The sequence below is a fragment of the Cryptomeria japonica genome, unplaced genomic scaffold (assembly GCF_030272615.1).
Source record: "Cryptomeria japonica unplaced genomic scaffold, Sugi_1.0 HiC_scaffold_224, whole genome shotgun sequence".
NCBI lineage: Eukaryota > Viridiplantae > Streptophyta > Pinopsida > Cupressales > Cupressaceae > Cryptomeria > Cryptomeria japonica.
Window position 1 is genome coordinate 176,213 of NW_026729046.1, and position 3,788 is coordinate 180,000.

General features: G+C 63.8%; 1 non-coding gene across 1 annotated transcript; it reads left to right on the plus strand.

Annotated features, from left to right (window-relative positions):
• Positions 1 to 586: 586 nt before the first annotated feature.
• Positions 587 to 705, plus strand: LOC131868934 (5S ribosomal RNA). The gene has a single exon (XR_009367335.1). It is a non-coding gene; the product is annotated as a 5S ribosomal RNA (ribosomal RNA).
• Positions 706 to 3,788: the final 3,083 nt, after the last annotated feature.

Here is a 3,788-nt window from a genome sequence, read left to right on the forward strand (position 1 = left end):
TTTTCGGGGTCGATTCTCGTTTTGGGCATCAGAGCATGTTTCTTCTCCTAAAACCCAATATTTGTTTATTAAGTCTCGGAACACATTTTTGTTCTCGTGGACCCATCATGGGTCTTGGAACGCATTTGTGGTCCTTGGGTCCCATTTTGCATCCCGAAACTTGTGTTTTGGTGCTTGATCCCTATTTTGGGTGCCCACCTTGCACCAAGTGCGCACCCGGGGCAAACCGAGCGCCTTGGTGCACCGGGGCAAGATCGAGCGTGCACCCGAGGCGCCCCGAACATGCACCAAGGTGCACTCGGCCCACATGTGAGCGCAGGTCGTTGCGCCCGAGGTGGTGTGTGGGCACCGCGTTGCAGACGGGACACTGCACGCACACGACGCCCCCTACAGGTGCACGCACGTAGGCCGGGCCGGGTGCACACCCGACGCCCTAGCAAGGTGCGCGCACCCGGGCAGGGCTCACACTTGGCGAACGGGGCGCACTTCGCGAGGGAGGGTGTGCACCTCGACGGGGGTGGGTGGCCGGGGTGGATTCGCACGTGGGTCGCGGTTTGCTAAGTACACACTGCGACAAGCTCATAACGGGTGCGATCATACCAGCGTTAGTGCACCGGATCCCATCAGAACTCCGCAGTTAAGCGCGCTTGGGCCGGAGTAGTACTGGGATGGGTGACCTCCCGGGAAGTCCCGGTGTTGCACCCTTTTTTAGTTTTTCGCCGGGCATCGCAATGCTATTTGAATAAACCTTTTGCCCGTTTGCGTTCTCGTCGGGGCCGGGCCGGGCCGGGGTGCGCTGCCCGCACTACCGCGCGCACGGGGGCGACACCGAGCGCGCACCCGAGGCGCCCCGAGCACACAGGCCACGGTGCAACCCGGGCGTTGTGCGCGCACCCCGGTGCGCCCGAGGTGCTGCGCGCGCACCCAGGTGAAATCGGTGTGCACCTCGGCCAGTGCGCGCTCGGTCGAGTCGCGCACGTTGGCCAAGGTGCACGGTGATGTTTCTTACTCTAAGGTTCCGCACCAGACGCCCGGGACAGGTGAGCGAAGCTGGGCGGGGCCGGGTGCGCGGCCGGGGCAGGTGCACGCAGCTGGAGAGAGCTTTGGAGCACACTTCGGAGCGCACCAATGATGCGCTCCATTCAAAAGTTTCCTGAAAAGGCAAAAAAAGTTGAGATTATAGAATTTCCCACTTGAGAGATTGTAAAAAAAAAAAATTTAAAATGAAGGAAACGCGGGTGCCAAGGTGTGCGCAGCCCAGCCAAGGTGTGCGCACCAAGGCGCCCACCCTGGCGAAGGTGCACGCAAGGTGCGCACCCGAGGCAAACCGGACAATTAACCCAACTTTCGACTTCGCGCGCACCTTGGAGCGCACTTCGGAGCGCTCCTTGGTGCGCACCAATCTTGGGCACCTCGGAGTGCACCATGGCGCCCACCAAGGTGCGCACCCGGGGCAAACCGAGCTCCGACTTCGTGCGCACCTTGGAGCGCACGAAAGGTGCGCACCATGGCGCCCACCAAGGTGCGCAGCCCAGCCAAGGCGTGCGCATCAAGGTGCGCACCCTGGCGAAGGTGCGCACCCGGGGCAAACCGAGCTCCGACTTCGTGCGCACCTTGGAGCGCACAAAAGGTGCGCAACCCAGCCAAGGTGTGCGCACCCCGGTCAAACCGAGCTCCGAATCGTGCGCACCAGAGGTGCACGCCATCGTGCGCACCTTGGAGCACACTTCGGAGCCCTCCTTGGTGCGCGCCGATGTTGCGCACCTCGGAGCGCACCCGGGGAAAACAATGCAATTAACCCGACTTTCGACTTCGTGGGCACCTCGGAGCGCTCTCGGGTTCGCACCTCGGAGCACACCGAGGTGCGCACCTTTGATGCGCTGCCTTCACCAATTTCCAGAAAAGGCAAGAAAACATTGAGAAGGTGTGCGCACCGAGGTGCCCACCCTGGCGAAGGTGCACGCGAGGTGCGCACCCGGGGCAAACCGGGCTCCGACTTCGTGCACGCCGCACCTTGGAGCACACTTCGGAGCGCTCCTTGGTGCGCACCAGGGCGCGCAACCCAGCCGAGGTGCCCACCCCGGCGAAGGTGCACGCGAGGTGCGCACCCGGGGCAAACCGGGCTCCGACTTCGTGCACGCCATGGTGCCCACCGCGGCGAAGGTGCACGCGAGGTGCGCACCCGGGGCAAACCGGGCTCCGACTTCGTGCACGCCGCACCTTGGAGCACACTTCGGAGCGCTCCTTGGTGCGCACCATGGTGCCCACCAGGGCGCGCAACCCCGCCGAAGGTGCACGCGAGGTGCGCACCCGGGGCAAACCGGGCTCCGACTTCGTGCACGCCGCACCTTGGAGCACACTTCGGAGCGCTCCTTGGTGCGCACCATGGTGCCCACCAGGGCGCGCAACCCCGCCGAAGGTGCACGCGAGGTGCGCACCCGGGGCAAACCGGGCTCCGACTTCGTGCACGCCATGGTGCGCACCGCGGCGAAGGTGCGCACCCGGGGCAAACCGGGCTCCGACTTCGTGCACGCCGCACCTTGGAGCACACTTCGGAGCGCTCCTTGGTGCGCACCAGGGCGCGCAACCCAGCCGAGGTGCCCACCCCGGCGAAGGTGCACGCGAGGTGCGTACCCGGGGCAAACCGGGCTCCGACTTCGTGCACGCCGCACCTTGGAGCACACTTCGGAGCGCTCCTTGGTGCGCACCATGGTGCCCACCAGGCCGCGCAACCCAGCCAAGGTGTGCGCACCAAGGTGCACGCGAGGTGCGCACCCGGGGCAAACCGGGGTCCGACTTCGTGCACGCCGCACCTTGGAGCACACATCGGGGCGCTCCCGGGTTCGCACCGGCGTTGCGCACCGTGGTGGGCACCTCGGAGCACACCAAGGTGGGCAGCGAGGTGCGCACCTTTGATGCGATGCCTTCACTAATTTCCATAAAAGGCAAAAAAAAAACGAGATTTTAAAATTTCCGTTTTGAAAGATAGTGAGAAAAAGGGAATGCTGGTGCCATCTTGAGCCCGCCCTGGTGCGCAGCCCAGCCAAGGTGTGCGCACCAAGGTGCCCACCCTGGCGAAGGTGCGCGCCCGGGCAATTAACCCAACTTCCAACTTCGCGCGCGCCAGGGTGGGAGCGCACCCAACAACCGGGCCTGGGAAGAGCCAATGCGAGAAACCCCACCAAACGCTCTGACAAAAAAAGAGGGGGCGCTCCAGTAACCCCGCTTCGGAGCGCACCCTGGGCAAACCCAGCCAAGGTGCCCACCCCGGCCAAGGTGCAGGCGAGGTGCGCACCCGGGGCAAACCGGGCTCCGACAACGTGCACGCCGCACCTTGGAGCACACTTCGTAGCGCTCCCGGGTGCGCACCTCAGAGCACACCAAGGTGGGCAGCGAGGTGCGCACCTTTGATGCGCTGCCTTCACTAATTTCCAGAAAAGGCAAAAAAAAAAGGAGATTTTAAAATTTCCGTTTTGAAAGATAGTGAAAAAAACGGAACGCGCGTGCCATCTTGAGCCCGCCCTGGTGCGCAGCCCAGGTAAGGTGCCCACCCTGGCAAAGGTGCGCACCCGGGCAATTAACCCTACTTCCGACTTCGTGCGCACCAGGGTGGCAACCGGGCCTCGGAAGAGCCAATGCGAGAAACCCCACCAAACGCTCCGACAAAAAAAGAGGCGGCGCTCCAATAACCCCGCTTCGGAGCGCAGCCGGGGCAAACCCAGCCAAGGTGCCCACCCCGACGAAGGTGCACGCGAGGTGCGCACCCGGGGCAAACCGGGCTCCGACAA